General features: G+C 46.4%; 6 non-coding genes and 28 pseudogenes across 6 annotated transcripts; all 34 read left to right on the forward strand.

Moving 5' to 3' along the window:
* The first annotated feature begins 16 nt into the window (after positions 1 to 16).
* Positions 17 to 135, forward strand: LOC148241862 (5S ribosomal RNA; annotated as a pseudogene).
* A 205-nt stretch (positions 136 to 340) lies between these two features.
* Positions 341 to 459, forward strand: LOC148241863 (5S ribosomal RNA; annotated as a pseudogene).
* A 561-nt stretch (positions 460 to 1,020) lies between these two features.
* Positions 1,021 to 1,138, forward strand: LOC148241864 (5S ribosomal RNA; annotated as a pseudogene).
* Positions 1,139 to 1,342: 204 nt separating this feature from the next.
* LOC148241865 (5S ribosomal RNA) lies at positions 1,343 to 1,461 on the forward strand (annotated as a pseudogene).
* Positions 1,462 to 2,022: 561 nt separating this feature from the next.
* Positions 2,023 to 2,141, forward strand: LOC148241866 (5S ribosomal RNA). The gene has a single exon (XR_015815253.1). It is a non-coding gene; the product is annotated as a 5S ribosomal RNA (ribosomal RNA).
* Positions 2,142 to 2,346: 205 nt separating this feature from the next.
* LOC148241867 (5S ribosomal RNA) lies at positions 2,347 to 2,465 on the forward strand. Its single transcript, XR_015814555.1, has one exon. It is a non-coding gene; the product is annotated as a 5S ribosomal RNA (ribosomal RNA).
* Positions 2,466 to 3,383: 918 nt separating this feature from the next.
* On the forward strand, positions 3,384 to 3,502 carry LOC148241868 (5S ribosomal RNA; annotated as a pseudogene).
* Positions 3,503 to 4,063: 561 nt separating this feature from the next.
* On the forward strand, positions 4,064 to 4,182 carry LOC148241869 (5S ribosomal RNA; annotated as a pseudogene).
* Positions 4,183 to 4,388: 206 nt separating this feature from the next.
* Positions 4,389 to 4,507, forward strand: LOC148241870 (5S ribosomal RNA; annotated as a pseudogene).
* Positions 4,508 to 5,717: 1,210 nt separating this feature from the next.
* LOC148241871 (5S ribosomal RNA) lies at positions 5,718 to 5,836 on the forward strand. Its single transcript, XR_015814412.1, has one exon. It is a non-coding gene; the product is annotated as a 5S ribosomal RNA (ribosomal RNA).
* Positions 5,837 to 6,399: 563 nt separating this feature from the next.
* On the forward strand, positions 6,400 to 6,518 carry LOC148241872 (5S ribosomal RNA; annotated as a pseudogene).
* Positions 6,519 to 7,079: 561 nt separating this feature from the next.
* On the forward strand, positions 7,080 to 7,198 carry LOC148241873 (5S ribosomal RNA; annotated as a pseudogene).
* Positions 7,199 to 7,757: 559 nt separating this feature from the next.
* On the forward strand, positions 7,758 to 7,876 carry LOC148241874 (5S ribosomal RNA; annotated as a pseudogene).
* A 204-nt stretch (positions 7,877 to 8,080) lies between these two features.
* LOC148241875 (5S ribosomal RNA) lies at positions 8,081 to 8,199 on the forward strand. The gene has a single exon (XR_015815301.1). It is a non-coding gene; the product is annotated as a 5S ribosomal RNA (ribosomal RNA).
* A 206-nt stretch (positions 8,200 to 8,405) lies between these two features.
* On the forward strand, positions 8,406 to 8,524 carry LOC148241876 (5S ribosomal RNA; annotated as a pseudogene).
* Positions 8,525 to 8,733: 209 nt separating this feature from the next.
* LOC148241877 (5S ribosomal RNA) lies at positions 8,734 to 8,852 on the forward strand (annotated as a pseudogene).
* A 559-nt stretch (positions 8,853 to 9,411) lies between these two features.
* On the forward strand, positions 9,412 to 9,530 carry LOC148241878 (5S ribosomal RNA; annotated as a pseudogene).
* Positions 9,531 to 10,411: 881 nt separating this feature from the next.
* LOC148241879 (5S ribosomal RNA) lies at positions 10,412 to 10,530 on the forward strand (annotated as a pseudogene).
* A 560-nt stretch (positions 10,531 to 11,090) lies between these two features.
* Positions 11,091 to 11,208, forward strand: LOC148241880 (5S ribosomal RNA; annotated as a pseudogene).
* A 203-nt stretch (positions 11,209 to 11,411) lies between these two features.
* LOC148241881 (5S ribosomal RNA) lies at positions 11,412 to 11,530 on the forward strand (annotated as a pseudogene).
* Positions 11,531 to 11,739: 209 nt separating this feature from the next.
* LOC148241882 (5S ribosomal RNA) lies at positions 11,740 to 11,858 on the forward strand (annotated as a pseudogene).
* A 563-nt stretch (positions 11,859 to 12,421) lies between these two features.
* Positions 12,422 to 12,540, forward strand: LOC148241883 (5S ribosomal RNA; annotated as a pseudogene).
* Positions 12,541 to 13,101: 561 nt separating this feature from the next.
* LOC148241884 (5S ribosomal RNA) lies at positions 13,102 to 13,220 on the forward strand (annotated as a pseudogene).
* Positions 13,221 to 13,424: 204 nt separating this feature from the next.
* Positions 13,425 to 13,543, forward strand: LOC148241885 (5S ribosomal RNA). The gene has a single exon (XR_015814793.1). It is a non-coding gene; the product is annotated as a 5S ribosomal RNA (ribosomal RNA).
* A 206-nt stretch (positions 13,544 to 13,749) lies between these two features.
* On the forward strand, positions 13,750 to 13,868 carry LOC148241886 (5S ribosomal RNA; annotated as a pseudogene).
* A 205-nt stretch (positions 13,869 to 14,073) lies between these two features.
* LOC148241887 (5S ribosomal RNA) lies at positions 14,074 to 14,192 on the forward strand (annotated as a pseudogene).
* A 562-nt stretch (positions 14,193 to 14,754) lies between these two features.
* Positions 14,755 to 14,873, forward strand: LOC148241888 (5S ribosomal RNA; annotated as a pseudogene).
* Positions 14,874 to 15,658: 785 nt separating this feature from the next.
* On the forward strand, positions 15,659 to 15,777 carry LOC148241889 (5S ribosomal RNA; annotated as a pseudogene).
* Positions 15,778 to 16,338: 561 nt separating this feature from the next.
* On the forward strand, positions 16,339 to 16,457 carry LOC148241890 (5S ribosomal RNA; annotated as a pseudogene).
* Positions 16,458 to 17,018: 561 nt separating this feature from the next.
* Positions 17,019 to 17,136, forward strand: LOC148241891 (5S ribosomal RNA; annotated as a pseudogene).
* A 204-nt stretch (positions 17,137 to 17,340) lies between these two features.
* LOC148241892 (5S ribosomal RNA) lies at positions 17,341 to 17,459 on the forward strand (annotated as a pseudogene).
* Positions 17,460 to 17,668: 209 nt separating this feature from the next.
* On the forward strand, positions 17,669 to 17,787 carry LOC148241893 (5S ribosomal RNA). The gene has a single exon (XR_015814672.1). It is a non-coding gene; the product is annotated as a 5S ribosomal RNA (ribosomal RNA).
* Positions 17,788 to 17,991: 204 nt separating this feature from the next.
* On the forward strand, positions 17,992 to 18,110 carry LOC148241894 (5S ribosomal RNA; annotated as a pseudogene).
* Positions 18,111 to 18,671: 561 nt separating this feature from the next.
* On the forward strand, positions 18,672 to 18,790 carry LOC148241895 (5S ribosomal RNA; annotated as a pseudogene).
* The last annotated feature ends 63 nt before the right edge of the window (positions 18,791 to 18,853 follow it).

The raw sequence follows: 18,853 nt of genomic DNA on the forward strand, positions 1-18,853 counted from the left end.
GAGCGCAAAATTAAACAGGTGCGATCATACCAGCACTAATGCACCGGATCCCATCAGAACTCCGTAGTGAGGTGTGCTTGGGCGAGATTAGTACTCGGATGGGTGACCTCCTGGGAAGTCCTCGTGTCGCACCAATTTTTTTTCAGACGGGTCGTTCGACGTTACACGCGTCTGGAACTAGGGTCTGCTGGTTTATACGCAAATGTGAGTCAAGAAGCAGGGGCATTTTAATCGATATTAGAACGAGAATGAGAGGTGAAGTGTGAATGCACAAGGAAACAAATGACGGGAGGGGGAAGAAAGGAGAAGGAGTGTATGTATTTGCAGTGCGAAATTAAATAGGTACGATCATACCAACACTAAAGCTCCGGATCCCATCAGAGCTCCGTAGTTAAGTGTGCTTGGGCGAGAGTAGTACTCGGATGGGTGACCACTTGGGAAGCCCTCGTGTTGCACCTTTTTTTTTTCGAATTGGTTGTTCGACGTTACGCGCGAATGGAATTATAAACCGCTGGTTCATTTGCAAAGGTGAGTCACGGTGCCGGGGCATATTACTTGATATTAGGACGAGAAAGAGAGATGCAGAGTGCACGCACAAGGAAACAAATGACGGGAAGGGGGATGGAAGGAGAAAGAGTGTATGTATTTGTAGTGCAGAATGAAACATGAGGGATCATACCAGCACTAATGCAACGGATTCTATCAGAACTACGCAGTTAAGGGTGCTTGGGCGAGAAAAGTACTCAGATGGGTGACCTCCTGCGAAGTCCTTATATTTCACCCATTTTCTTGGGAGGTCCTCGTGTTGCACCCATCTTTTTGCAGATGATTCTTTCGACGTTACGCGCGACTTGATTTATGGTCCGCAGGTTTATTCGCAAATATGAGTCACGGCACCGTGGCATTTTACTTGATATTAAAATGAGTACGGGAGGTGCAGTGCGCACGCACAAGGAAACAAATGACGGGAGGAGGAAGAAAAGATTAGGAGTGTATGTATTTGTAGTGCAAAATTAAACAAGTGGCAACATACCAGCGCTAATGCACTGGATCCCATCAGAACTCTGCAGTTAAGTGTGCTTGGGCGAGAGTAGTACTCGGATGGGTGACCTCTTGAGAAGTCCTCGTATCGCAACAATGTCTTTTCAGATAGGTTGTTCGACATTACGCGCGACTGGAACTATGGTCCGCTGGTTTATACGCAAATGTGAGTCAAGAGTCAGGGGCATTTTAATCGATATTAAAACGAGAATGAGAGGTGCAATATGAACGCAAAAGGAAACAAATGATGGGAGGGCGGGAGGGAAGAAGGAGTGTATGTATTTTCAGCACGAAATTAAACAGGTGAGGTCACACCAGCACAAATGCACCGGATCCCATCAGAACTCCGCAGTTAAGTGTGCTTTGGCGAAAGTAGTACAATGATGGGTTACCTCCTGGGAAGTTCTCGTGTTGCACCCATTTTTTTTTTCAGATGTGCCGTTCGACTTTACGCGTGACTTTAATTAAGGTCCGCAGATTTATTCGCAAATGTGAGTCACGGTGCCGTGCCATTTTACTTGATATTTGAACGAGAACGAGAGGTGCAGTGCGCACGCACAAGGAAACAAATGACGAGAGGGGGAAGAAAGGAGAAGGAGTGTATGTATTTACAGCCGAAAATGAAACAGGTGCGATCATACCAGCACTAATGCAACGGATTCTATCAGAACTCCGTAGGTAAAAGTGCTTGGCTGAGAGTAGTACTAGCATGGGGTACCTCCTGCGAAGTCCTTATATTTCACCCATTTTTTTGTGAAGTCCTCGTGTTGCACCCATTTTTTTGCAGATGATTCTTTCGACGTTACGCGCGACTTGTATTATGGTCCTCAGGTTTATTCGCAAATGTGAGTCACGGCGCTGTAGAATTTTACTTGATATTAGAACGAGAACGGGAGGTGCAGTGCGCACGCACAAGGAAACAAATGACGGGAGGGAGAAGAAAGGGGAATGAGTTTATGTATTTACAGCGCAAAATTAAACAGGTGCGATCATACCAGCACTAATGCACCGGATCCCATCAGAACTCCACAGTGAAGTGTGCTTGGGCGAGATTAGTACTCGGATGGGTGACCTCCTGGGAAGTCCTCGTGTCGCACCAATTTTTTTTCAGACAGGTTGTTCGACGTTACACTCGTCTGGAACTAGGGTCCGCTGGTTTATACGCAAATGTGAGTCAAGAAGCAGGGGCATTTTAATCGATATTAGAACGAGAATGAGAGGTGAAGTGTGAACGCACAAGGAAACAAATGACGGGAGATGGAAGAAAGGAGAAGGAGTGTATGTATTTGCAGCGCGAAATTAAACAGGTGCGATCATACCAGCACTAAAGCTCCGGATCCCATCAGAACTCCGCAGTTAAATGTGCTTGGGCGAGGGTATTACTCGGATGGGTGACCACTTGGGAAGCCCTCGTGTTGCACCTATTTTTTTTCGGATGGGTTGTTCGACGTTACGCGCGAATGGAATTATAAACTTCTGGTTCTTTTGTAAAGGTGAGTCACGGTGCCGGGGCATATTACTTGATATTAGAACGAGAAAGAGAGATGCAGAGTGCACGCACAAGGAAACAAATGACGGGAGGGGGGATGGGAGGAGAAAGAGTGTATGTATTTGCAGTGCAGAATGAATCATGAGGGATCATACCAGCACTAATGCAACGGATTCTCTCAGAACTCCGCAGTTAAGGGTGCTTGGGCGAGAAAAGTACTCGGATGGGTGACCTCCTGCGAAGTCCATATATTTCACCCATTTTCTTGGGAGGTCCTCGTGTCGCACTAATTTTTTTTTTCAGACGAGTAGTTCGACGTTACGCGCGACTGGAACTAGGGTCCACTGATTTATACGCAAATGTGAGTCAAGAAGCAGGGGCATTTTAATCGATATTAGAACGAGAAGGAGAGATGCAGAGTGCACGCACAAGGAAACAAATGACGGGAGAGGGGATGGAGGGAGAAAAAGTGTATGTATTTGCAGCGCAGAATGAAACATGAGCAATCATACCAGCACCAATGCAACGGATTCTATCAGAACTCCGTAAGTTCGGGGTGCTTGGGCGAGAGTAGCACTAGGATGGGTGACCTCCTCCGAAGTCCTTATATTTCACCCATTTTCTTAGGAAGTCCTCGTGTTGCACCCATTTTTTTGCAGATGATTCTTTCGAGGATACGCGCGACTTGAATTATGGTCCTCAGGTTTATTCGCAAATGTGAGTCACGGCACCGTAGCATTTTAATTGATATTAGAACGAGCACGGGAGGTGCAGTGCGCACGCACAAGGAAACAAATGGCGGGAGGGGGAAGAAAGGAGAATGAGTTTATGTATTTGCAGCGCGAAATTAAACAGGTGCGATCATAACAGCACTAGTGCACCGGATCCCATCAGAACTCCGCAGTTAACTGTGCTTGGGCGAGATTAGTACTCGGATGGGTGACCTCCTCGGAAGTCCTCGTGTCGCACCAATATTTTTTCAGACGGGTCGTTCGACGTTACGCGCGTCTGGAACTAGGGTCCGCTGGTTTATACGCAAATGTGAGTAAAGAAGCAGGGGCATTTTAATCAAAATTAGAACGAGAAGGAGAGATGCAGAGTGCACGCACAAGGAAACAAATGACGGGAGGGGGGATGGAGGGAGAAAAAGTGTATGTATTTGCAGCGCAGAATGAAACATGAGCAATCATACCAGCACCAATGCAACGGATTCTATCAGAACTCCGCAAGTTCGGGGTGCTTGGGCGAGAGTAGCACTAGCATGGGTTACCTCCTGCGAAGTCCTTATATTTCACCCATTTTCTTAGGAAGTCCGCGTGTCGCACCCATTTTTTTGCAGATGATTCTTTTGACGATACGCGCGATTTGAATTATGGTCCTCAGGTTTATTCGCAAATGTGAGTCACGGCACTGTAGCATTTTAATTGATATTAGAACGAGCACGGGAGGTGCAGTGCGCACGCACAAGGAAACAAATGGCGGGAGGGGGAAGAAAGGAGAATGAGTTTATGTATTTGCAGCGTGAAATTAAACAGGTGCGATCATAACAGCACTAGTGCACCGGATCCCATCAGAACTCCGCAGTTAACTGTGCTTGGGCGAGATTAGTACTCGGATGGATGACCTCTTGGGAAGTCCTCGTGTCGCAACAATTTTTTTTCAGACAGGTCGTTCGACGTTACGTGCATCTGGAACTAGGGTCCGCTGGTTTATACGCAAAATGTGAGTCAAGAAGCAGGGGCATTTTAATCGATATTAGAACGAGAATGAGAGGTGAAGTGTGAACGCACAAGGAAACAAATGACGGGAGGGGGAAGAAAGGAGAAGGAGTGTATGTATTTCCAGCGCGAAATTAAACAGGTGCGATCATACTAGCACTAAAGCTCCGGATCCCATCAGAACTCCGCAGTTAAGTGTGCTTGGGCGAGGGTATTACTCGGATGGTTGACCACCTGGGAAGCCCTCGTGTTGCACCTATTTTTTTTCGGATGGGTTGTTCGACGTTACGCGCGAATGGAATTATAATCCGCTGGTTCATTTGCAAAGGTGAGTCACGGTGCCGGGGCATATTACTTGATATTAGAACGAGAAAGAGAGATGTAGAGTGCACGCACAAGGAAACAAATGACGGGAGGGGGGATGGAAGGAGAAAGAGTGTATGTATTTACAGTGCAGAATGAAATATGAGGGATCATACGAGCACTAATGCAACGGATTCTATCAGAACTCCGCAGTTAAGGGTGCTTGGGCGAGAAAAGTACTCGGATGGGTGACCTCCTGCGTAGTCCTTATATTTCACCCATTTTCTTGGGAGGTCCTCGTGTTGCACCCATCTTTTTGTAGATGATTCTTTCGACGTTACGCGCGACTTGATTTATGGTCTGCAGGCTTATTCACAAATTTGAGTCACGGCGCCGTGGCGTTTTACTTGATATTAGAATGAGTACGGGAGGTGCAGTGCGCACGCACAAGGGAACAAATGACGGGAGGAGGAAGAAAAGAGAAGGAGTGTATGTATTTGCAGCGCAAAATTAAAAAAGTGGCATCATAGTAGCACTAATGCACTGGATCCCATCAGAACTCTGCAGTTAAGTGTGCCTGGGCGAAAGTAGTACTCGGATGGGTGACCACTAGGGAAGTCCTCGTATCGCAACAATTTTTTTTCAGATGGGTCGTTCGACGTTACGCGCGTCTGGAACTATGGTCCGCTTGTTTATACGCAAATGAGAGTAAAAAATCAGGGGCATTTTTATCGATATTAGAACGAGAAAGAGAGGTGCAGTGTGAACGCACAAGGAAACAAATGATGGGAGGGGGGGAGGGAAGAAGGAGTGTATGTATTTTCAGCACGAAATTAAACAGGTGCGGTCACACCAGCACAAATGCACCGGATCCCATCAGAACTCCGCAGTTAAGTGTCCTTTGTGAAAGTTGTACAATGATGGGTTACCTCCTGGGAAGTTCTGGTGTTGCACCCATTTTCTTTTTTTCAGATGTGCCGTTCGACGTTACGCGCGACTTTAATTATGGTCCGCAGATTTATTCGCAAATGTGAGTCACGGCGCCGTGACATTTTACTTGATATTTGAACGAGAACAAGAGGTGCAGTGCGCACGCACAAGGAAACAAATGACGGGAGGGGGAAGAAAGGAGAAGGAGTTTATGTATTTGCAGCGCGAAATTAAACTGGTGCGATCATACCAGCACTAATAAACCGGATCCCATCAGAACTCCGCAGATAAGTGTGCTTGGGCGAGAGTAGTACTCGGATGGGTGACCTCCTGGGAAGTCCTCGTGTCGCACTAATTTTTTTTTTCAGACGGGTCGTTCGACGTTACACGCGATTGGAACTAGGGTCCACTGGTTTATACGCAAATGTGAGTCAAGAAGCAGAGGCTTTTTAATCGATATTAGAACGAGAAGGAGAGATGCAGAGTGCACGCACAAGGAAACAAATGACGGGAGGAGGGATGGAGGGAAAAAAAGTGTATGTATTTGCAGCGCAGAATGAAACATGAGCAATCATACTAGCACCAATGCAATGGATTCTATCAGAACTCCGCAAGTTAAGGGTGCTTGGGCGAGAGTAGCACTAGGATGGGTGACCTCCTGCGAAGTCCATATATTTCACCCATTTTCTCAGGAAGTCCTCGTGTTGCACCCATTTTTTTGCAGATGATTCTTTCGACGATACGCGCGACTTGAATTATGGTCCTTAAGTTTATTCGCAAATGTGAGTCTTGGCACTGTAGCATTATACTTGATATTAGAACGAGCACGGGAGGTGCAGTGCGCACGCACAAGGAAATAAATGATGGGAGGGGGAAGAAAGAAGAAGGAGTTTATGTATTTGCAGCGCAGAATTAAACGGGTGCGATCATACCAGCATTAATGCATCGGATTCCATCAGAACTCCGCAGTTAAGTGTGCTTGGGCGAGAGTAGTACTCGGATGGGTAAACTCTTGGGAAGTCCTCGTGTCGCACATATTTTTTTTCAGACGGGTCGTTCGACGTTACGCGCGATTGGAACTAGGGTCCGGTGGTTTATACGCAAATGTGAGTCAAGAAGCAGGGGCATTTTAATCGATATTAGAACGAGAAGGAGAGATGCAGAGTGCACGCACAAGGAAACAAATAACGGGAGGGGGGATGGAGGGAGAAAAAGTGTATGTATTCGTAGCGCAGAATGAAACATGAGCAATCATACCAGCACCAATGCAACGGATTCTATCAGAACTCCGCAAGTTAAGGGTGCTTGGGCGAGAGTAGCACTAGGATGGGTGACCTCCAGCGAAGTCCTTATATTTCACCCATTTTCTTAGGAAGTCCTCGTGTTGCACCCATTTTTTTGCAGATGATTCCTTCGACGATACGCGCGACTTGAATTATGGTCCTCAGGTTTATTCGCAAATGTGAGTCACGGCACCGTAGCATTTTACTTGATATTAGAACGAGCACGGGAGGTGCAGTGCGCACGCACAAGGAAACAAATGACGGGAGGGGAAAGAAAGGAGAAGAAGTTTATGTATTTGGAGCGCAGAATTAAATGGGTGCGATCATACCAGCACTAATGAACCGGATCCCATCAGAACTTCACAGTCAAGTGTGCTTGGGCGAGAGTAATACTAGGATGGGTGACCTCCTGGGAAGTCCTCGTGTCGCACTAATTTTTTTTCAGACGGGTCGTTCGACGTTACGCGTGACTGGAACTAGCGTCCGCTGGTTTATACGCAAATGTGAGTCAAGAAGCAAGGGCATTTTAATCGATATTAGAACGAGAAGGAGAGGTGCAGTGTGAACGCACAAGGAAACAATTGATGGGATGGGGAGGGAAGGAGAAGGAGTGTATGTATTTTCAGCACGAAATGAAACATGAGGGATCATACCAGCACTAATATAACAGATTCTATCAGAACTCCGTAGGTAAGGGTGCTTGGGCGAGAGTAGTACTACCATGGGTTACCTCCTGTGAAGTCTTTATATTTCACCCATTTTCTTGTTAAGTCCTCGTGTTGCACCCATTTTTTTGCATATGATTCTTTCGACGTTACGCGTGACTTGAATTATGGTCATCAGGTTTATTCGCAAATGTGTGTCACGGCGTCGTGGCATTTTACTTGATATTAGAACGAGAACGGGAGGTGCAGTGCGCACGCACAAGGAAACAAATGACGGGAGGTGGAAGAAAGGGGAATGAGTTTATGTATTTGCAGCGCGAAATTAAACAGGTGCGATCACACCAGCACTAATGCACCGGATCCCATTAGAACTCCGCAGTTATGTGTGCTTGGGCGAGATTAGTACTCGGATGGGGGACCTCCCGGGAAGTCCTCATGTCGCACCAATTTTTTTCAGACGGGTCGTTCGACGTTACACGCGTCTGGAACTAGGGTCCGCTGGTTTATACGCAAATGTGAGTCAAGAAGCAGGGGCATTTTAATCGATATTAGAACGAGAATGAGAGGTGAAGTGTGAACGCACAAGGAAATAAATGACGGGAGGGGGAAGAAAGGAGAATGAGTGTATGTATTTACAGTGCGAAATTAAACAGGTGCAATCATACCAGCACTAAAGCTCCGGATCCCATCAGAACTCCGCAGTTAAGTGTGCTTGTGCGAGAGTAGTACTCGGATGGGTGACCATTTGGGAAGCCCTCGTGTTGCACCTATTTTTTTTTTGGATGGGTTGTTCGACATTACGCGCGAATGGAATTATAAACCACTGATTCATTTGCAAAGGTGAGTCACGGTGCTGGGGCATATTACTTGATATTAGAACGAGAAAGAGAGATGCAGAGTGCACGCACAAGGAAACAAATGACGGGAGGGGGAAGAAAGGAGAAGGAGTTTATGTATTTGCAGAGCGAAATTAAACAGGTGCGATCATACCAGCACAAATGCACCGGATCCCATCAGAGCTCCAAAGTTAAGTGTGCTTTGGCGAAAGTAGTACAATGATGGGTTACCTCGTGGGAAGTTCTCGTGTTGCACCCATTTTCTTTTTTTCAGATGTGCCGTTCGACGTTACGCGCGACTTTAATTATAGTCCGCAGATTTATTCGCAAATGTGAGTCACGGCGCCGTGGCATTTTACTTGATATTTGAACGAGAACGAGAGGTACAGTGCGCACGCACAAGGAAACAAATGACGGGAGGGGGAAGAAAGGAGAAGGAGTTTATGTATTTGCAGCGCGAAATTAAACAGGTGCGATCATTCCAGCACTAATGCACCGGATCCCATCAGAACTCCGCAGTTAAGTGTGCTTTGGCGAGAGTAGTACTCGGATTGGTGACCTCCTGGGAAGTCCTCGTGTCGCACCAATTTTTTTTCAGACGGGTCGTTCGACCTTACGCGCGACTGAAAATAGGGTCCGCTAGTTTATACGCAAATGTGAGTCAAGAAGCAGGGGCATTTTAATCGATATTAGAACGAGAAGGAGAGGTGCAGTGTGAACGCACAAGGAAATAATTGATGGGAGGGGGAGAAAAAGAGAAGGAGTGTATGTATTTTCAGCACGAAATGAAATAGGTGCGATCATACCAGCACTAATGCAACGGAGTCTATCAAAACTCCGTAGGTAAGGGTGCTTGGGCGAGAGTAGTGATAGCATGGGTTACCTCCTGCCAAGTCCTTATATTTCACCCATTTTCTTGTGAAGTCCTCGTCTTGCACCCATTTTTTTGCAGATGATTCTTTCGACGTTACGCGGGACTTGAATTATGGTCCTCAGGTTTATTCGCAAATGTGAGTCACGGTGCTGTAGCATTTTACTTGATATTAGAACGAGAACGGGAGGTGCAGCGCGCACGCATAAGGAAACAAATGACGGGAGGGGGAAGAAAAGAGAAGGAGTGTACATATTTGCAGCGCGAAACTAAACAGGTGCGATCATACCAGCACTAAAGCCCCGGATCCCATAAGAACTCCACAGTTAAGTGTGCTTGGGCGAGATTAGTACTCGGATGGTTGACCTCCTAGGAAGTCCTCGTGTCGCAAAAATTTTTTTTCATATTGGTCGTTCGACCTTACGCGCGTCTGGAACTAGGGTCCGCTGGTTTATACGCAAATGTGAGTCAAGAAGCAGGGGCATTTTAATCGATATTAGAACGAGAATGAGAGGTGAAGTGTGAACGCACAAGGAAACAAATTACAGGAGGGGGAAGAAAGGAGGAGTGTATGTATTTGCAACGCGAAATTAAAGAGGTGCGATCATAGCAGCACTAAAGCCCCAGATCCCATGAGAACTCCGCAGTTAAGTGTGTTTAGGAGAGAGTAGTACTCGGATTGGTGACCACCTGGGAAGCCCTCGTGTTGCGCATATTTTTTTTTGGATGGGTTGTTCGACGTTACGTGCGAATGGAATTATAAACCACTGGTTCATTTGCAAAGGTGAGTCACGGTGCCGGGGCATATTACTTGATATTAGAACGAGAAAGAGAGATGCAGAGTGCACGCACAAGAAAACAAATGACGGGAGGGTGGATGGGAGGAGAAAGAGTGTATGTATTTGCAGTGCAGAATGAAACATGAGGGATCATACCAGCACTAATGTAACGAATTCTATCAGAACTCCGCAGTTAAGGGTGCTTGGGCGAGAAAAGTACTCAGATGGGTGACCTCCTGCGAAGTCCTTATATTTCACCCATTTTCTTGGGAGGTCATCGTGTTGCACCCATCTTTTTGCAGATGATTCTTTCGACGTTATGCGCGACTTGATTTATGGTCCTCAGGTTTATTCGCAAATGTGAGTCACGGCGCTGTGGCATTTTACTTGATATTAGAACGAGTACGGGAGGTGCAGTGCGCACGCACAAGGAAACAAATGACAGGAGGAGGAAGAAAAGAGAAGGAGTGTATGTATTTGAAGCGCAAAATTAAACAAGTGGCATCATACCAGCACTAATGCACTAGATCCCATCAGAACTCTGCAGTTAAGTGTGCTTGGGCGAGAGTAGTACTCGGATGGGTAACCTTCTGGGAAGTCCTCGTGTCGCACAAATTTTCTTTCAGATGGGTCGTTCGGCGTTACGCGCGACTGGAACTAGGGTCCATTGGTTTATACGCAAATGTGAGTCAAGAAGCAGTGGCATTTTAATCGATATTAGAACGAGAAGGAGAGGTGCAGTGTGAACGCACAAGGAAACAATTGATGGGAGGGGGAGGGAAGGAGAAGGAGTGTATGTATTTTCAGCACGAAATGAAACAGGTGCGATCATACCAGCACTAATACAACAGATTCTATCAGAACTCCGTAGGTAAGGGTGCTTGGGCGAGAGTAGTACTAGCATGGGTTACCTCCTGCGAAGTCCTTATATTTCACCCATTTTCTTGTGAAGTCCTCGTGTTGCACCCATTTTTTTGCAGATAATTCTTTCGACGTTACGCGCGACTTGAATTATGGTCCTCAGATTTATTCGCAAATGTTAGTCACGGTGCTGTAGAATTTTACTTGATATAAGAACAAGTACGGGAGGTGCAGTGCGCACGCACAAGGAAACAAATGATGGGAGGAGGAGGAAAAGAGAAGGAGTGTATGTATTTGAAGCACAAAATTAAACAAGTGGCGTCATACCAGCACTAATGCACTGGATCCCATCAGAACTCTTCAGTTAAGTGTGCTTGGGCGAGAGTAGTACTCGGATGGGTGACCTCTTGGGAAGTCCTCGTATCGCAACAATTTTTTTTCAGATGGGTCGTTCGACGTTACGCGCGACTGGAACTATGGTCTCCTGGTTTATACACAAATGTGAGTCAAGAATCAGGGGCATTTTAATCGATATTAGAACGAGAAGGAGAGGTGCAGTGTGAACGCACAAGGAAACAAATGATGGGAGGGGGGAGGGAAGGAGGAGTGTATGTATTTTCAGCACAAAATTAAACAGGTGCGGTCACACCAGCACAAATGCACCGGATCCCATCAGAACTCCGCAGTTAAGTGTGTGTTGGCGAAAGTAGTATAATGATGGGTTACCTCCTGGGAAGTTCTCGTGTTGCACCCATTTTCTTTTTTTCAGATGTGCCGTTCGACGTTACGCGCGACTTTAATTATGGTCCGCAGATTTATTCTCAAATGTGAGTCACGGCGCCGTGGCATTTTACTTGATATTTGAACGAGAACGAGAGGTGCAGTGCGCACGCACAAGGAAACAAATGACGGGAGGGGGAAGAAAGGAGAAGGAGTTTATGTAATTGCAGCGCGAAATTAAACAGGTGCGATCATACCAGCACTAATGCACCGGATCCCATCAGTACTCAGCAGTTAAGTGTGCTTGGGCGAGAGTAGTACTCGGATGGGTGACCTCCTGGGAAGTTCTCGTGTCGCACTAATCTTTTTTTTCAGACGGGTCGTTCGACGTTACGCGCGACTGGAACTAGGGTCCACTGGTTTATACGCAAATGTGAGTCAAGAAGCAGGGGCATTTTAATCGATATTAGAACGATAAGGAGAGATGCAGAGTGCACGCACAAGGAAGCAAATGACGGGAGGGGGGATGGATGGAGAAAAAGTGTATGTATTTGCAGCGCAGAATGAAACATGAGCAGTCATACCAGCATAAATGCAACAGATTCTATCAGAACTCTGCAAGTTAAGGGTGCTTTGGCGAGAGTAGCACTAGGATGGGTGACCTCCTGCGAAGTCATTATATTTCACCCATTTTCTTAGGAAGTCCTCTTGTTGCACCCATTTTTTTGCAGATGATTTTTTCGACGATACGTGTGACTTGAATTATGGTCCTCAGGTTTATTCGCAAATGTGAGTCACGGCACCGTAGCATTTTACTTGATATTAGAACGAGCACAGGAGGTGCAATGCGCACGCACAAGGAAACAAATGACGGGAGGGGGAAGAAAAGAGAAGGAGTTTATGTATTTGCAGCGCAGAATTAAATGGGTGCGATCATACTAGTACTAATGAACCGGATCCCATCAGAACTCCGCAGTTAAGTATGCTTGAGCGAGAGTAGTACTCGGATGGGTGACCTCCTGGGAAGTCCTTGTGTCGCAGCAATTTTTTTTCAGACGGGTCGTTCGACGTTACGCGCGACTCGAACTAGGGTCCACTGGTTTATACGCAAATATGAGTCAAGAAGCAGGGGCATTTTAATCGATATTAGAACGAGAAGGAGAGATGCAGAGTGCACGCACAAGGAAACAAATGACGGGAGGGGGGATGGAGGGAGAAAAAGTGTATGTATTTGCAGCGCAGAATGAAACATGAGCCATCATACTAGCACTAATGCAACGGATTCTATCAGAACTCCGCAAGTTAAAGGTGCTTGGGCGAGAGTAGCACTAGGATGGGTAACCTCCTGGGAAGTCCTTATATTTCACCCATTTTCTTGTTAAGTCCTCGTGTTGCACCCATTTTTTTGTAGATGATTCTTTCGACGTTACGCGCGACTTGAATTATGGTCCTCAGGTTTATTCGCAAATGTGAGTCACGGCGCCGTGGCATTTTACTTGATATTAGAACGAGAACAGGAGGTGCAGTGCACATGCACAAGGAAACAAATGACGGGAGGGGGAAGAAAGGGGAATGAGTTTATGTATTTGCAGCGCGAAATTAAACAGGTGCGATCACACCAGCACCAATGCACCGGATCCCATCAGAACTCCGTAGTTATGTGTGCTTGGGCGAGATTAGTACTCGGATGGGTGACCTCCTTGGAAGTCTTCGTGTCGCACCAATTTTTTTCAGACGGGTCGTTCGACGTTACGTGCGTCTGGAACTAGGGTCCGCTGGTTTATATGCAAATGTGAGTCAAGAAGCAGGGGCATTTTAATCGATATTAGAACGAGAATGAGAGGTGAAGTGTGAACGCACAAGGAAATAAATGATGGGAGGGGGAAGAAAGGAGAAGGAGTGCATGTGTTTACAGTGCGAAATTAAACAGGTGCGATCATACCAGCACTAAAGCTCCGGATCCCATCAGAACTCCGCAGTTAAGTGTGCTTGGGCGAGAGTAGTATTCGGATGGTTGACCACTTGGGAAGCCCTCGTGTTGCACCTATTTTTTTTTTGGATGGGTTGTTCGATGTTACGCGCGAATGGAATTATAAACCACTGGTTTATTTGCAAAGGTGAGTCACGGTGCCGAGGCATATTAGTTGATATTAGAACGAGAAAGAGAGATGCAGAGTGCACGCACAAGGAAACAAATGACGGAAGGGGGAAGAAAGGAGAATGAGTTTATGTATTTGCAGCGCGAAATTAAACAGGTGCGATCATAGCAGCACTAATGCAACCGATCCCATCATAACTCCGCAGTTAAGTGTGCTTGGGCGAGAGTAGTACTCGGATGGGTGACCACTTGGGAAGTCCTCGTGTTGCACCCATTTTTTTGCAGATGATTCTTTCGACGTTACGCGCGACTTGAATTTTGGTCCTCAGCTTTATTCGCAAATGTGAGTCACGGCTTCGTAGCATTTTACTTGATATTAAAACGAGCACGAGAGATGCAGAGTGCACGCACAAGGAAACAAATGACAGGAGGGGGAAGAAAGGAGAAGGAGTTTATGTATTTGCAGCGCGAAATTAAACGGGTGCGATCATACCAGCACTAATGCAACGGATCCCATCATAACTATGCAGTTAAGATTGCTTGGGCGAGAGTAGTACTCGGATGGGTGACCTCCTGGGAAGTTCTCGTGTCGCACAAATTTCTTTTCAGATATGTCGTTCGACGTTACGCGCAACTGAAACTATGGTCCACTTGTTTATACGCAAATGTGAGTCAAGAAGCAGGGGCATATTAATCGATATTAGAACGAGAAAAAGAGGTGCAGTGTGAACGCACAAGGAAACAAATGATGGGAGGGGGGAGGGAAGGAGAAGGAATGTATGTATTTGCAGCGCAGAATGAAATATGAGAAATCACACCAGCACCAATACAACGGATTCTGTCAGAACTCCGCAAGTTAAGGGTGCTTGGGCGAGAGTAGCACTAGGATGGGTGACCTCCTGCGAAGTCCTTATATTTCACCAATTTTCTTAGGAAGTCCTCGTGTCGCACTAATTTTTTTTTCAGACGGGTCGTTCGACGTTACGCGCGTCTGGAACTAGGGTCCGCTGGTTTATACGCAAATGTGAGTCAAGAAGTAGGGGCATTTTAATCGATATTAGAACGAGAATGAGAGGTGAAGTGTGAACGCACAAGGAAACAAATGACGGGAGGGGGAAGAAAGGAGAAGGAGTGTATGTATTTGCAGTGCGAAATTAAACAGGTGCGATCATACCAGCACTAAAGCTCCGGATCCCATCAAAACTCCGCAGTTAAGTGTGCTTGGGCGAGGGTAGTACTCGGATGGTTGACCACCTGGGAAGCCCTCGTGTTGCACCCATTTTCTTTTTTTCAGATGTGCCGTTCGACGTTACGCGCGACTTTAATTATGGTCCGCAGATTTATTCGCAAATGTGAGTCACGGCGCCGTGGCATTTTACTTGATATTTGAACGAGAACGAGAGGTGCAGTACGCACGCACAAGGAAATAAATGACAGGAGGGGGAAGAAAGGAGAAGGAGTTTATGTATTTGCAGCGCAAAATTAAACAGTTGCGATCATACCAGCACTAATGCACCGGATCCCATCAGAACTCCGCAGTTAAGTGTGCTTGGGCGACGTTACGCGCGACTCGAACTAGGGTCCACTGGTTTATACGCAAATATGAGTCAAGAAGCAGGGGCATTTTAATCGATATTAGAACGAGAAGGAGAGATGCAGAGTGCACGCACAAGGAAACAAATGACGGGAGGGGGGATGGAGGGAGAAAAAGTGTATGTATTTGCAGCGCAGAATGAAACATGAGCCATCATACTAGCACTAATGCAACGGATTCTATCAGAACTCCGCAAGTTAAAGGTGCTTGGGCGAGAGTAGCACTAGGATGGGTGACGTCCTGCGAAGTTCTTATATTTCACCCATTTTTTTGCAGATAATTCTTTCGACGATACGCGCGACTTGAATTATGGTCCTCAGGTTTATTCGAAAATGTGAGTCACGGCACCGTAGCATTTTATTTGATATTAGAACGATCACGGTAGGTGCAGTGCGCATGCACAAGGAAAGAAATGACGGGAAGGGGAAGAAAGGAGAAGGAGATTATGTATTTGCAGCGCGGAATTAAATAGGTGCGACCATACCAACACTAATGCACCGGATCCCATCAAAACTCCGCAGTTAAGTGTGCTGGGGCGAGCATAGTACTCGGATGGGTGACCACTTCGGAAGCCCTCGTGTTGCACCTATTTTTTTTCGGATGGGTTGTTAGACGTTACGCGCGAATAGAATTATAAACCACTGGTTCATTTACAAAGATGAGTCACGGTGCCGGGGCATATTACTTGATATTAGAACGAGAAAGAGAAATGCAGAGTGCACGCACAAGGAAACAAATGACGGGATGGGGGATGGGAGGAGAAAGACTGTATGTATTTGCAGTGCAGAATGAAACATGAGGGATCATACCAGCACTAATGCAACGGATTCTATCAGAACTCCGCAAGTTAGGGGTGCTTGGGCGAGAGTAGTACTAGCATGGGTTACCTTCTATGAAGTCCTTATATTTCACCCATTTTCTTAGGAAGTCCTCGTGTTGCACCCATTTTTTTGCAGATGATTCTTTCGACGATATGCTCGACTTGAATTATGGTCCTCAAGTTTATTCGTAAATGTGAGTCAAGGCACCGTAGCATTTTACTTGATATTAGAACGAGCACGGGAGGTGCAGTGCGCACGCACAAGGAAACAAATGGCTGGAGGGGGAAGAAAGGAGAATGAGTTTATGTATTTGCAGCGCGAAATTAAACATGTGCAATCATAACAGCACTAATGCACCGGATCCCATCAGAACTCCGCAGTTAAGTGTGCTGGGGCGAGCATAGTACTCGGATGGGTGACCACTTCGGAAGCCCTCGTGTTGCACCTATTTTTTTTCGGATGGGTTGTTAGACGTTACGCGCGAATAGAATTATAAACCACTGGTTCATTTACAAAGATGAGTCACGGTGCCGGGGCATATTACTTGATATTAGAACGAGAAAGAGAAATGCAGAGTGCACGCACAAGGAAACAAATGACGGGATGGGGGATGGGAGGAGAAAGACTGTATGTATTTGCAGTGCAGAATGAAACATGAGGGATCATACCAGCACTAATGCAACGGATTCTATCAGAACTCCGCAGTTAAGGGTGCTTGGGCGAGAAAAGTACTCGGATGGGTGACCTCCTGCGAAGTCCTTATATTTCACCCATTTTCTTAGGAGGTCCTCGTGTTGCACCCATCTTTTTGAAGATGATTCTTTCGACTTTACGCGCGACTTGATTTATGGTCCGCAGGTTTATTCGCAAATGTGAGTCACGCCGCCGTTGTATTTTACTTGATATTAGAACGAGTACAGGAGGTGCAGTGCGCACGCACAAGGAAACAAATGACGGGAGGAGGAAGAACAGAGAAGGAGTGTATGTATTTGAAGTGCAAAATTAAACAAGTGGCATCATGCCAGCACTAATGCACTGGATCCCATCAAAACTCTGCAGTTAAGTGTGCTTGGGCGAGAGTAGTACTCGGATGGGTGACCTCTTGGGAAGTCCTCGTATCGCAACAATTTTTTTTCAGATTGGTCGTTCGACGTTACGCGCGACTGGAACTATGGTCCGCTGGTTTATACGTAAACGTGAGTCAAGAATAAGGGGCATTTTAATTGATATTCGAACGAGAAGGAGAGGTGCAGTGTGAATGCACAAGGAAACAAATGATGGGAGGGGGGGAGGGAAGAAGGAGTGTATGTATTTTCAACACGAAATTAAACAGGTGCGGTCACACCAGCACTAATGCACCGGATCCCATCAGAACTCCGCAGTTAAGTGTGCTTTGGCGAAAGTAGTACAATGATGGGTTACCTCCTGGGAAGTTCTCGTGTCGCACCCATTTTCTTTTTTTCAGATATGCCGTTCGACGTTACATGCGACTTTAATTATGGTCCGCAGATTTATTCGCAAATGTGAGTCACGGCGCCGTGGCATTTTACTTGATATTTGAACGAGAACGAGAGGTGCAGTGCGCACGCACAAGGAAAGAAATGACGGGAGGGGGAAGAAAGGAGAAGGAGTTTATGTATTTGCAACGCGGAATGGAAGGGGTGCGATCATACCAGCACTAATGTGCCGGATCCCATCAGAACTCCGCAGCTAAGTGTGCTTGGGCGAGAGTAGTACTCGGATGGGTGACCTCCTGGGAAGTCCTCGTGTCGCACCAATTTTTTTTCAGACGGGTCGTTCGACGTTACGCGCGACTGGAACTAGGGTCCGCTGGTTTATACACAAATGTGAGTCAAGAAGCAAGGCCATTTTAATCGATATTAGAACGAGAAGGAGAGGTGTAGTGTGAACGCAAAAGGAAACAAATTATGGGAGGGCGGGAGGGAAGAAGGAGTGTATGTATTTTCAGCACGAAATTAAACAGGTGCGGTCACACCAGCACAAATGCACCGGATCCCATCAGAACTCTGCAGTTAAGTGTGCTTTGGCGAAAGTAGTACAATGATGGGTTACCTCCTGGGAAGTTCTCGTGTTGCACCCATTTTTTTTTTCAGATGTGGCGTTCGACGTTACGCGCGACTTTAATTATTGTCCGCAGATTTATTCGCAAATGTGAATCACGGCGCCGTGGCATTTTTCTTGATATTTGAACGAGAACGAGAGGTGCAGTGCGCACGCACAAGGAGAAAAATCACGGGAGGGGGAAGAAAGGAGAAGGAGTTTATGTATTTGCAGCGCGAAATGAAACAGGTGCGATCATACCAGCACTAATGCAACGGATTCTATCAGAACTCCGTAGGTAAGGGTGCTTGGGCGAGAGTAGTACTAGCATGGGTTACCTCCTGGGAAGTCCTTATATTTCATCCATTTTCTTGTGAAGTCCTCGTGTTGCACCCATTTTTTTGCAGATGATTCTTTCGACGTTACGCGCGACTTGAATTTTGGTCCTCAGGTTTATTCGCAAATGTGAGTCACGGCGCTGTACCATTTTACTTGATATTAAAACGAGAACGGGAGGTTCAGTGCGCACGCACAAGGAAACAAATAACGGGAGGGGGAAGAAAGGAGAAGGAGTTTATGTATTTGCAGCGCGAAATGAAACAGGTGCGATCATACCAGCACTAATGCAACGGATTCTATCAGAACTCCGTAGGTAAGGGTGCTTGGGCGAGAGTAGTACTAGCATGGGTTACCTCCTGGGAAGTCCTTATATTTCACCCATTTTCTTGTGAAGTCCTCGTGTTGCACCCATTTTTTTGCAGATGATTCTTTCGACGTTACGCG

This window comes from Carica papaya, chromosome 8 (assembly GCF_054855325.1).
Source record: "Carica papaya isolate Zhongbai chromosome 8, ASM5485532v1, whole genome shotgun sequence".
Classification (NCBI taxonomy): domain Eukaryota; kingdom Viridiplantae; phylum Streptophyta; class Magnoliopsida; order Brassicales; family Caricaceae; genus Carica; species Carica papaya.